Raw genomic sequence first — 13319 nt, forward strand, 5'->3', positions numbered from 1 at the left:
TCTCTAGGTAGATATGTGTATTCTACCTTCTCTAACTGGTCGGTAAGAGTTTCCAGATAAGTTTCCAGATAAGACTTTCCACCTTTTAGATATTTGATTGATAATCAAAGAAGAGTCTCCGAATATCCTTAACTTCTGTACTCCCAATGCCAGGGCTGTTTCGAGGCCTACCACACATGCTTCATATTCAGCAGCGTTGTTGGTAACGTCGAAATCAAGCTTTATTGAGATTGGGACGTGTTCTTCTTTAGGTGATACTAGTAGCACTCCGACGCCACATCCCTTTTGGTTTGAGGCTCCGTCGGAATACAAGGTCCAAGTATCATCTTCGGTGACCATCAAATCTTCATCTGGAAATTCATTGTCCTGTATCGGTGTCGAGTCTTCTATTGGAAAGTTTGCCAGAAAATCTGACACCACAGATCCTTTAATAGCTTTTTGTGGCATAAACCGCACATCGAACTGAGCTAAGTTGACTATCCATCTTGAAATTCGTCCATTGAGTGTTGATTTCTCAAACAGATATTTGAGTGGATCCAATCGAGATACTACGAAAATGATATGCACCAACATGTAATGTCTCAACTTAGTTGTGGCCCATACCAAAGAGAGGCACAATTTATCGAGTGGTGTATAGCGTGTTTCATATTCGAGCATCTTCTTACTTAGGTAATAGATTGCATTCTCTTTGTTTTCTACCTCTTGTGCTAGCATGGCTCCCATTGTCTCTTTGGTAACCGTCAAATATAACCTAAGAGGTATTCCGGGAAGTGCTGGCGCTAATACGGGAGGATTTGCGAGATAGGCTTTGATCCTATCAAAGGCTTTTTGACACTCATCATCCCATATTACTGGTACATTCTTCTTGAGCTTTTTGAAGATTGGTTCACACATCGTTGTCAGTTTTGATATGAACCTACTTATGTATTGCAACCGGCCAATAAATCCTCGAATCTGTTTCTCGGTCTTGGGCGGTGGCATCGACATGATTACTTTAATCTTGGTTGGATCTATCTCTATTCCTCTAGAGCTTATGACGTATCACAAGAGCTTGCCCGAGGTGACTCCAAAAGCACACTTTGATGGATTCAACCTCATATTGTATTTTCTTAGCCTTTCGAAAAATTTCCTTAAGGCTACTTGATGGCCTGGACGGTCCTTTGATTTCACAATCATGTCGTCGACATATACTTCAACTTCTTTGTGCATCATGTCATGGAGTAAGGCAGTTGCTGCACGTTGGTAAGTAGCAACTGCGTTTTTCAACCCAAATGGCATTACCGTGTAACAGTAAGTGCCCCACGGTGTGATAAAGGTCGTTTTCTCCATGTCTTCTTCCGCCATGAGAATCTGATTGTACCCTGCATATCCGTCCATGAATGAGAGAAGCGCGTGATTTGCCGTGTTTTCTACCAGAATATCGATGTGTGGCAAAGGGAAGTCATCCTTTGGACTTGCCTTATTTAGATCTCGATAATCGACACACATCCTTACCCTTCCGTCTTTCTTTGGAACTGGGACGATGTTGGCAACCCATTCGGGGTATTTGGATACCTTGATGAAACCTGCAGTTATTTTTTTTTTGAACTTCTTCTTTTACTTTAAGTGCTACGTCGGGTTTCATTCGACGCAACTTTTGTTTTACAGGTTTCATTCCTGGGATTAATCGTATAGTGTGTTGAGCTATTTCTCTGTTAATGTCTGGCATATCTTCATATGACCAAGCAAATACATCGATAAATTCTTTAAGCAAGTTAATTAAATCGGTTCTTTCTTGTTTATTCAATGTTAGTCCGATTTTAACTTCTCTTTTACGAGTTGAATCGTTCGAGATGTCAACTGTTTCAGTCTCTTCAATTACTAGTGTTTTCTTTTCAAGTTTTTCCATTGCTTTAATGATTTCTTTATCTTTTTCATCGTTGGCTAAGCAATGCTCGTCATCTTGGGTTAGGGAAGAATACGAGAAGTAAGGAGAATGAGAAATATTATTATACTCTGAGATCATTATATCAAAGAGTAATATGTCCTCAGGGACTGGATCACTAACTATCCTAGGAGAAGAAATAGGAAGGGGTGGCATTATTGCTAAAGACTTAGAAGATTCTAAAGGGAAAGACTCTGACTCAGACTCTGACTCCGATGACTCTTCAAACATCGGCCCTTGCCCTGTCGTGATTGATATCTTCCTTCCACTCGGAGTAGTCACCTTGATAGTCTTGCGCCACCCTTGCAGTGATCCTTCAGCTGGAGTAATTAGCTTCGAGGGGTCGAAGTTTTCGCTTTGTAGGACCGTTTGAATGATTGAGGAGTTATCTTCCTCATAAGCTGGCTCATTCTTTTCTCGCCTAAACAGTAATCCCATGACGTTAAAGTCAAAGCATGGGGGTGCTTTCTCCTTATGGACGGGAGTTGGGATTTCGTCAGTGAAGTAGCAATCCAAGAAAATCTCGAATCCTGGTTGTCGTATGCCATTTACAACAAATGGTTCGGGAAATTCATGGCATGGATAGTCCTCTCCTTCTTTTATAAACTGACCATTAAGCGTAAGAGGGTACTGATCCATTGGAATTGCTTTCTTTTGAATGTGAGCGTCCCTACGTGCTTTTAACTTGTCCTGGTGTAGGGAATAGTTTCAAGCCTTTAAAATCCCACTAGCTTGAACCCCACTGTGATCATACACTAAAGTACGGTGGCGTCCAAAAGGGAAGAAGATAGAGCAAAAGAGTCGCCAACAAGTTTTTAAGGAACTTGTAAACCATTCACGAGGTGAAGGTTACACCCCTTAACGATCCAAGAGATCGTCAACTCCATAAGGTCATGAACCAAATAAGGGTTCGGGGATGATGGTACAAATCCAACCTAAAAGAGATTGAACCTGCCCTATTAATAGGCCTCTACTTTATTCTGCTCGTATTCATGTGCGCTTTCTGACTAACATACAATCAATAGATTAACCCTAAACCTGTTTAATCTATGTTGGTTGAATATTAATGCACAAATAAATCTATTATTGGCGATCACTTGAATTTATAATCACAATTAACCTAACAAGATTATTAATCTTCTTCTCCTTCTTCGACATTGGTTGCTTTGACAGGCTTAATGAGAGACGAGGGGTCAACTTCGCTTTCTTCGTCGGAGATAGCCAAAGTATGAGCTAGAGGTGCATTGTCAATACTTGGATTTTTACTGGCAGGGGGCAACGGCAGCTTTTTACTGTCAATTAGGTCTTGGATAGCTTTCTTAAGCTTCCAACAACTTTCAGTAGAATGGCCCCTACCTTGGTGATATTTGCAATGTGCGTTGGGGTTCCAGTTAGGCGACCTCTTCTCAACTGGTGGATCTCCAAATGGTCCAATAGGAGTTATAAGACCTTTTGCATTTAATCGATCAAATGCGGTGTCATAACTCATGCCAATAGGAGTGAAGTTTCTCTTAAATGGTTTCTTTTGTCCTTGGTTGTTCATGGCGAGGACTTCTCCTAGATTAAAGGTGCTTACATTATTTGAGTGGGCGGTTTTGGAAGAAGAAGGATTGTCGTTCTTCTTTCCTTTCCAGCCACTGTTGGAGCTATTGTTGGCAGCTTTAGATTTAGCCAAGTCATCTTCAATATTAATCCCAATATCATAAACAACCTTAAAGGTATGAAGGTTATTTTGATATTTAAGATGTTTTGAATATTTTTCTTGGAGGTTTTTAATGAACAGTCTCATGGACTCTTTTTCACTTGGTACCTCGATCATTTTAGCTGAGGTTTCTCTCCACTTGTTAAAGAAAGCAGTGAAGCCTTCATTCTCCTACTGTTTGAGGATTTCAAGTTCTCTATGTTCAGTTTCGATTTGAATGTTGCATTTGTACCTATCAACAAAAGCGTTTGCTATGGATTCCCAGGTAGAGGTCTTTTCTTTTTCAAGAGAAAAGAACCATTGTTGGCAAACGGTCTCGAGAGATAGTGAGAACAGGAAAGGGAAGACTTTCTTATCGATACCCTTGATACTCATTATTGTTTCAAATGCTCTTAGATGGAAGTAGGGGTTGTCGATTGCCCTAAATTTTGGGATGTCGTTGGCACTGAACTTCTGTGGAAGAAGATCTTTATCCACCGAGACCCCTTGGGATGTTAGTTCTTGAAACTTGTAGTCGCTGGACAACTTGCTTAGGCTCTCTTGCATGAGGTCCATTTGTTGTTGCTTCACGGGATCATCGATCTTAAGTGCGAGAAGCTTCAGTGTCTCAATTACAGTAGCTAGTTGGTTCTTGAGATCATTGACTGCTTCTTGAGTTGTCATTATAACTCTTGCTTTCCTCTTGCGGGCTATAGGTTTGTCGAAAAGTTGGACTTGTACGAAGAGGTTATCTTTGATTAATCGTCCTTCCTTTCTTGACCACGCGCTGTAAATTAAGCCAATTTGCGTTTTAATTACTTGACTCGAATCAATTTGATTTTATGGTTTTTATTTATTTTTATATTTTTAAAAAAGTAAAAAAAAAAGTATGCATATTTTTGGAAACAATAATGTACATATTTTTAAGGAACTAAGTATTATTATTTATGGGAGGATTAATATCCGACTTACCCCCTTAAAAAAAATGACGAAAAAACGCGCGCACACAAGACTCTCTTAATCATGGTCAAGACATGTGTATTGGTGTGTGTATTGAGTGTAAGTGACATGTTTGGACTCTTGTGTAAGACCATGGGACTTAGTGCCTAGACTCGAACATTAATTTAATTAAGCATCATTGTCGGCAAAATTAACCGAATTAAACAGAAAACTGATTAATTAGACATTAGGTGATGACTCGACAAATAATCCGAACTGTTAGCTAAGCGACAGGACTGGCGTCACAATATGGTGGTTGGCGCCAGACAATTTAGTTAATGTCTGGCGCTACACACAATAATGTGGCGCTACAGCTCAGATTTTGGCGCCAATATTGGAGCTTCGGTCTGGGACTGTTTTCGGTATTATTAGTCAACTGGGGTATGCCTAAAGTCGTACTAGGTCAATTCCGATTAAAAAAAAGACTTTATTGACTCAAATTAATTAATTAATTAATTAGGCAAAGTTCTTTTAGTCATTAATTTTAGTCTCAACACAAATCAACAAACGGTTAAAAGAAACATAGAATATATATGCACAACAAATAATGCACAATTAGTCAAGTAGGCACAATATGATGCAATGAGTTCGCAACCTAACCATGGCTCTAGTTCTTTAAAGTTCGGGATATGGTTTAGTCAAATAGGGTCCATGGTTAATTGTCCGGATGCACCGCGCAGAAGCCTAACCGTGAAGGGTTAGCTCGTGTGGATGGGACACCGCGAGTTTTTAGAAAAAACTCACTTCCATGGTTTAGTGAATTCAACATCTCAGATGTACCCTTTGTTGCCAGGAGCGTTCAATCGGGTAGATAGAGCATGAATTCCCAGAGGGTTATGTCCATATGTAGAACACATAAGGGTTTCAGAAAAGTGAGAAAAAATTCAATCAGGAAGTAGGATCGAGCAAACAATACGAAAAACCGGTCGAAATTAGAACGCATATTTCTGGCTCGGTATTGGGGGAAATTGGCGCCAGCAAACAGAGACTGACGCCAACTTTTAACTGTAGCGCCTGGCGCCAATACTGGCGTCTGGGCTACGGCTAAAAGTATGGCGCCAAGCTCTGGCCCCTGACGCTACTTCCCACATGCCTCAGCAGCTTTCTGTGCTCAATAAAATCATCCAGTTTCGCGCGGTGTTATTTCAGTCCTAGTTGTGAAAGACATTTCTCAAATTTCCTACGTGTAAAATCCTATGTTTTTGACTCATTACGGATGGTCTTTCCAATGAGAACCTTTTTATGCATATGACAATAATGTTAATCAAAATTACGCACATGAAATACTTAGAACTTTTCGAGTCTCATCCACTCATTCTAGATCATTGCCGAAACAAATTCAGGAATTAAAATAGAAATCCTCCCCAGTCGAGTTGCCAAAAACTGTAGGGAATAATTCAAGCCTTAATCCCACTAGCTTGAACCCCACTGTGATCATACACTAAAGTACGGTGGCGTCCAAAAGGGAAGAAGATAGAGCAAAAGAGTCGCCAACAAGTTTTTAAGGAACTTGTAAACCATTCACGAGGTGAAGGTTGCACCCCTTAACAATCCAAGAGATCGTCAACTCCATAAGGTCATGAACCAAATAAGGGTTCGGGGATGATGGTACAAATCCAACCTAAAAGAGATTGAACCTGCCCTAATAATAGGCCTCTACTTTATTCTGCTCGTATTCATATGCGCTTTCTGACTAACATACAATCAATAGGATTAACCCTAAACCTGTTTAATCTATGTTGGTTGAATTTAATGCACAAAATAACTATTTTTGGTGATCACTTGAATTATAATCACAATTAACCCTAACAAGATTATTAATTATCTTATTAAGCGTGATTACAAGTACCAAATTCCCTTTAACATGCAATAAAGGTGATCAAGCAATAACAATATATAATAATATGCATATCAAGCAACATAATAAATAGTCAACATCATTAATAATAATATTAATCAATCATAAAATTATAATCATGTTAAAGCATAGTTAGGCATGATACTAAGCATTAAAAATCAAATATTTAGCCCTAACATGATACTAACATGAATTAATATTAGGAAGAATATAGGAAGCATCGTACTTTTAATCATACTTAATATTAAAGTTACCCTAGACATGATACTAGGAATCCAAAATAACAAGCTAAGCATGATTTCTACATCATAATATCAATTAAACCATTAAAGTACTTACTTGGATGCCTCGTACCTCTTTCTAATAACAAAATACACAAGTTAGTAACTTCAAGGAAAAATAATAATCAAAGCAATTAAATTAAATAATTGAAAGAGAGATTTGGGACCAAACCCTCATAAATTAAAACCTTTCACGTCTAGGGCAAAGGCAATTTCGAATATGGCTAAGTGTATCAAGATCTTGTGAATGCGGAATTTTGGTATGAAAAAGCAAGAAAGAATTGAAGAAAGAAAAGAATGCTAAAGAATTAATATTATTGAAAATTGATGAATGAATGAGATGAATGAATTGCGAATGAAGAGAATTGATGAATGGTAATTGAAAACTTGGGAATGAAAAGAGTTGATGAAGATTGACGATAATTGGTAATTGGTGAATGAAAACGGATTTTTTGATACGATATTTATAGAGAAAATCATCCAAAAAAGATAATTTAACAAAACAGAATCTGAAGATCGCAAAACAGCATTGGCGCCAGCCTTGGCTAGTTGGCGCCAGCACCAGTGGCTAGCGCCAGGCGCCAATGGCTAGCGCCTGGCGCCAAACCTGGTTCCAGGCGCCAAGGCCTGGGGTTGGACGCCAAATTGATTTTCAACGCATTTTCGATAATCTGATAAATTTCCCGTACTGGAAGATAAAATAATATAATTCCATCGAAAATGCTATTTGATCTTGATTAAAACTCTGAAGAGTCCTAATTGAATTAGGAATGAAAATAACCTTCTAGAATGTTCTAGAAGACTAAAACCATTCCTAATTGCATTAGGAATGATAAATTATATTAGGCCCTCCCCTAGATCATTGGGCCGGACATAAAGCTCAAACCGGGCCCAGTTTAGCAAATTGGCCATAACTTCCTCAATATTCATCGGAATTGGGCTTATAATATATCGTTGGAAAGGTCTTTGCAAGCCCCATCCAACTACACCACTATTGGACCCATATCAAGGACCAACTAAACTGGATTGGCTGTTTTCTTAAAATAAAGTTTTCTAAATTAGGGAGGAGAGAAGAGAAATAAAACTTTCCGCTACACTAGACCTTTCCACACTTTCGTTTCATTCGATTATGATTCGACGTGAAAGGCACTCATCACCGGGTTTGGTTTTGGGGAGACACAAATGGGTGTCTACACCGATCGGGTGAGCCTCGCCCGATCGGGCGGATAATTTGAATTCCAGAATTTAAGTGGCGCGCCCGATCGAGCGAGCTCCGCCCAATCGGGCGCGAACACGAACGAAAAATTCTACCTATGGCTCGCCCGATCGGGCGAGCTTCGCCCAACATATCTTTTCCTCCACTCGATTTGCACCCGATCGGGCAACCTTGCCCGATCGGGCGAAATTTCCTCGAGTTTCCGACTCTCTTTACGCGCCCGATCGGGCAAACTCGCCCGATCGGGCGAAGTTTGCTCGCCTATCTAGCTCAACTTGCGCGCCCGATCGGGCAGCCACGCCCGATCGGGCTGAATCAAGGCTGGAATTTGCCTTGCTTTCGCGCCCGATCGTGCGAGCTCCGCCTGATCGGGCCCGTGCCCGGTCAGATTTCCGTAGCTTTTCTTCGTCTTCAAATTTTTCTAAGTCTTTCGACCTCTTAAACCTATACCTGTTAAAAAAAACTCATAAACGGTAAAATTTCACTCTCCTCGCCTCTCAAAATAAAAATTAAAGAAAAGGAAAAATAGTACAGAAAGCAAGAAATACGAGTTGCCTCCCGCAAAGCGCTGGTTTATCTAGGTCACGCACGACCGTCTTTCCAAATACAATATCTAGGACCCTTTGCCTAACGCTTGATCGTGTGGTTTCTCACCCGGTCTAGCGGTGTTCAGGCTGCGATTCAGCTTTCTGACATACCCTGTGGGACGCCAAACCACCTTATCTGGTGGATCCTCTTTGACTTGGATTGGGGGATCTTCAATGCTACGCACTAAAAATCCTTCTTCGATCGAGTGTTGCTTCAAATTTTCATTGCGTTCAACACTTGCAACTCGATCTGGCGGAACAGTTACCGTAGGCTCGATTCGCACAACTTGCTTTAACGGTTCCACCTTTTCATCCTCAAAACCAAGACCAACATTGTAGAGTGCTCTTTCTATTGCATCGATTTCCTTCTGCCATTTGTCTTTCTCTTCTGAAAAGGATGCAACACAAGATACCGCCTCCAAGGGATCTTTTTCAAGATCTTGGGGCTTGTTAGAATAATTTACAACCACATTAACACTGAAATATTTCTCCTCAGTCATGGAGCTTTTAGGAGCATTATTCAGATTAAAAATAACTTTATCATCCCCTACTGATATTGTTAACTTACTACTTCTTACATCTATGACTGCTCCTGCAGTGTTAAGAAATGGTCTACCCAAAATAATTGGGGTTTGCATATCCTCAGCCATGTCAAGAACAATAAAATCTACAGGTATATAAAATTTACCTACTCTAACGGGGACATCCTCTAAAACACCTAAGGGGTATTTGAAAGAACGGTCGGCCATTTGTAGAGTTATATTGGTAGCTTTTAATTTACCCATATTCAACTTAGAACACACAGATAATGGCATGACGCTAACACTTGCACCCAAATCACATAAAGCATTATTAATCAAGAGATTGCCAATATGACAAAGGATAGAAAAACTACCCGGATCATTTAATTTAGGTGGAGACTTATTTTGAAGTACAGCACTACACGCTGCAGTGAAAGCTACTGTCTCTACCTCACTAATAGACCTTTTTCTCGTTAATATTTCTTTCATAAATTTAGCATACGAGGGGATTTGTGTGATCAATTCAGTAAAGGGAACTGTTACCTTCAAATCTTTTACCACCTCCAGGAACTTACCAAACTGCTTATCCAAGTTTATCTTCAATTGACGATTGGGGAAAGGAAGTTTGATAATTGGCTTTGGAGCATTCTTATTCTTGTCTGGAGTAGCCACCTTCTCTGGAGTTGTACCCTACAATGTAGAATTAGATATGTTAGTTTTATCCTTTAGCCCTGCAGGGCAATCAACTACATTGTTTGGTTTAATGGAATCAAGATTAGCATTATTTGATAAAACAGGCTCATCAACTTTGGGCATAGAGGGCCCTTCATAGTTTGAACCACTCCGTAGAGTAATTGCAAATGCTTGATCCGTAGGCCTAGTAGGCTGTGCCGGCAAGGCTCCCTGTTGGCGGGCTTGTAGAGTAGCAGAGAGTTGCGTAATTTGATTATCTACGATTTTATTATGCGCTAGAATTTGATCAATTGTCGCATCTCTGCTCTCCATGTGCTTTTGCATATTAGCCAACATTTTTCTAATTTCCACCAGAGAAGGGTCAGAAGATGAGGAGGGTTGTTGTGGTTGGTTCTTCTGGCTAGCATTGGGATGATAATATTTCTGCTGCTGTTGTTGTGGCGCCTGTGGTCCTTGTGGTGGTGGATTTTGAACATTAGTGCTCCGGTAGGACAGGTATGGATGATTCCGATATCCATGATTGTAAGTGTTGAAGTATGGGGTATTCTGCCTATAAGCTTGGAAGGCATTAACTTGCTCCACGGAACTCTTGCAATCCTGCTCCCAATGACCTACAATACCACAATTTTCACAGAAAGCCTCATTAGAGTTATTATTAATTGCAGAAACATTGGCTACATTAGCAGTGCTCAGATTATCTAATTTTTGGCAGATAGAGGTTAGTAAAGCTTGCAAAAAGGATACAAAGTCGACACTATGCTTCCCCTTGTTAGCAAATCCTCTGGGATTCCCATATTGGGAATTGTGTATCGCCATATCTTCAATAACCTGACCTGCATCATCCACATTAAGATTCATAAATCTCCCACTAGCTGCAGAGTCTAAAATTATTCTAGAGGAATTTCCAATGCCGTTATAAAAGGCTTGGATTAACTGCCATAGCGCTAAATTATGGTGAGGGCATTATCTTTGTAGGTCCTTGAACCTCTCCCAAGCATCATATAAAGACTAATCGGCTTCTTGGGCAAAGTCCTAAATCGCACTTCGTAGTACTGCTGTTCTCTCTGCAGGATAATACTTGTTATAGAAATTCAAAACAAGAGTTTCCCAGTCAGTTATACCAAGTGTAGTTCTATTTAATCCAATAAACCACAATTTAGTTTTTCCAGTTAAAGAGAAGGGAAAGAGAATCTCCCTAATTTGGTCTTGAGTGACCCCGGCTTGCCTGATGGTGTTTCAATATTGACAATAGTCGGCAATGTGAAGATTCGGGTCTTCACCCTTGGCTCCACTGAATTGCTTCCTCTCTATGATCGTTATAAATTGAGGTTTAATTTCAAATTGAACCCCATCAAGAGCCGGAGTAGGGGTGAGATGTGGAAAATCCGTAAGCTTTGGTTGTGAATAATCACTAATCTTCTTTGGAAACGTCATCTCTGATTCTGCGTCTGATGATGCCTCTAAATCGCTAGAATCAGTTGGAGGATCGCGGTGATTATTGTTATTATCACCAGAATCCGCCAGGATTTGCTTGTAGAGATTTTTCTGTCTATGGAAGGAACGTTCGATCTCAGGATCAAATGGGATGTAGCCTGATCTGGAACACCTGGGCCTAAACAACAAAAAAAAATTTAGAAGCAAATGTGAGATTTGTCTCAGAGAACTAACTCTCTCTGAGACAAAGAGGGAAATAATCTAGACTACAAAAACAATCAGAAATAAAAATAAAACCGTCTCCCCGGCAACGGCGCCAAATTTTGACAGGGTAAAGTCGTATCCCCTAATCAAAAATAATTCCTAAGTCCTCTAACTAAAGTAGACAGGGAAGTAGGGTCGATCTCCACAAGGAAACAAGTCTTTTTACTCCTAATTAATTAATATAATCTAAATGATCTAGTAACCAATATTTATGTTCGAATAACTAACTAAACTACTAAGATTGAGAATAGAGAGAAAATAATATATGAAAGGATCTAGGGTATAGGCTCACCAATAAATAATACTCCAGGGTAAAACATAGTAATCATCAATCATTAACATTGCATAAATAACAAGATTAACAGACTCTCGCAATTTATTAATCACCATAGATCTAACAGGCTTTCGCAATTTACTAGATCTAAGTTCTTATTGAAAATAGCCTTTAATATCAAATTAACATCTGCTCGATTCATCAATTTAATATTGCTACACTTTTACAAGCCGCAATTGTAAAACATTAAAACAATTCAATAAGAAATTATCATGCAATACCAATAATCAATAATAGTCAATCATCAATGCATCAATTAACCAGATTGTAAAGGGCTTTCTCTACGTATTACAATCACACAATTAATTTACCGGTATTAAATCTCATCTCTCGAATCTCGACTTAACCATTTATAAATTAATCTGCCTATTGAAACTAGACCTAAACATTAATTCTCATCTGTCGAATCTCGAATCAATGTTGTCAAACTCATGCATAAAAGATAGGCCTAATCTAGTCGCAGAGCATAAAATCAATCAATAGGAAATTAATCTAGCATTGATAATTAACAACAATAAATTACCCCTTCATATTATTTATTAGATCCCCATAAACCCTAGATATTAAACTACTCACAAGTCATCATGACTAAACTAATCAAATAAATAAATAAAAGCATAATAAAGGAAGCAAATAAAATAACTGAAATTAAAGGGGAAGAAATTGTTACCAAAAATAAATCTGGAATTAAAGGAAGAATTAAGAACAAAAGTTTAGAGAGAATTTAAGAGAGAGAAAAATACTAAGTAGAGAGAGAGAATCTAAGAAAGAAGATCCTCTAATAATTCCGTACAAAATCGTATTTAAACGTTTTCTAAAACAAGAATTAAAACTAAACTTAATCGGGTCTTCCAAAAACACGGGCCCGATCGGGCGCGCCTTTTTCTTCGCGTTCCTACCCAGCAGCATCACCCGATTGTGCTAGATGCTCGCACGATCGGGCGCGCCTTAGCATGCAGCCCTATGGTTTGCCGCGCCCGATCAGGCTAGAGGTTGCCCGATCGGGTCTTTGCTCCTCTTGAGGCTTGGACTTCGATTGGGCTAGATTTCTCGGCCCAATCTGGGTTTCCTCTCGGGTCTCGAATACTTGGTCCAAACGCCTCGGGATCCCAATTACCGAGCCCTAAATCACCGGCTCTCACCGATCCTGGGCTCCAAAAGTGGTCGCGTCCTTCTAGCTTCCGTAGTTGCTCTAAAATATACCGGGAAAAATACTCCAAAAGCATAAATCCCTGCAAAAGTCAACAAAATCTACAAAAACACTAGAAAACACCAATTAGTAACAAAAGTGGCTCTAAAGAGCCAAAAACACTACTAATTATGACCAAGGGACGGGGGTAAAATACTATATAAAATAGACACATCAGAGATACACAACAAGGTGTGTGGTTGAGACTTGCAACTGGAGGATACATGCTACTGTTTTGGCTGGCAATGTTAGTTGGTCCATAAAGACCTTAACTGGGGAGCATATTACTTGTGGCAGATTGGAAGAAAACCCCATGGTTTTAACAGCCTTGTTGTGTA

At 39.5% G+C, this 13319-nt stretch overlaps 1 non-coding gene across 1 annotated transcript; it reads left to right on the plus strand.

The window, feature by feature from the left end:
- The first annotated feature begins 10706 nt into the window (after positions 1–10706).
- LOC145637468 (small nucleolar RNA R71) lies at positions 10707–10813 on the plus strand. The gene has a single exon (XR_014114249.1). It is a non-coding gene; the product is annotated as a small nucleolar RNA R71 (small nucleolar RNA).
- Positions 10814–13319: the final 2506 nt, after the last annotated feature.

Source organism: Chenopodium album, chromosome 6 (genome assembly GCF_948465745.1).
Source record: "Chenopodium album chromosome 6, dcCheAlbu1.1, whole genome shotgun sequence".
Lineage (NCBI taxonomy): Eukaryota > Viridiplantae > Streptophyta > Magnoliopsida > Caryophyllales > Amaranthaceae > Chenopodium > Chenopodium album.